Source organism: Crocuta crocuta, unplaced genomic scaffold (genome assembly GCF_008692635.1).
Source record: "Crocuta crocuta isolate KB4526 unplaced genomic scaffold, BGI_CrCroc_1.0 scaffold467, whole genome shotgun sequence".
NCBI classification, from domain to species: domain Eukaryota; kingdom Metazoa; phylum Chordata; class Mammalia; order Carnivora; family Hyaenidae; genus Crocuta; species Crocuta crocuta.
Window position 1 is genome coordinate 2929994 of NW_027530632.1, and position 355 is coordinate 2930348.

The window sequence follows — 355 nt, forward strand, 5'->3', positions numbered from 1 at the left end:
GGCCCCTGGGTGGCTTAGTTGGTGAAGCAGTCTGACTGTTGATCTCAGCTCAGGTCTTGATCTCAGGGTGGTGAGTTTGAATCCCGCACTGGACTCCACGTTAGGCTATTTAAATAAAATAAAGGAAATTATGTAACTTATCTGAATCCACAGCTGCTAACTGATGGAATCAAGATTTAAGCCCAGGCCTGGCTTACTCAGGCATAGTCTTCTCCCCACTATACAACATGGGCTTTATTCAGGTCCTTGATGGGGACTGAAGGCTTGCCTCTTCCCGCCTGCTTCCTGAGCACACATGTCTACCTTGACAATGCAGCAGGGGCTACTGTAAAGTGGGGGTGGTCGAAGGAGAATG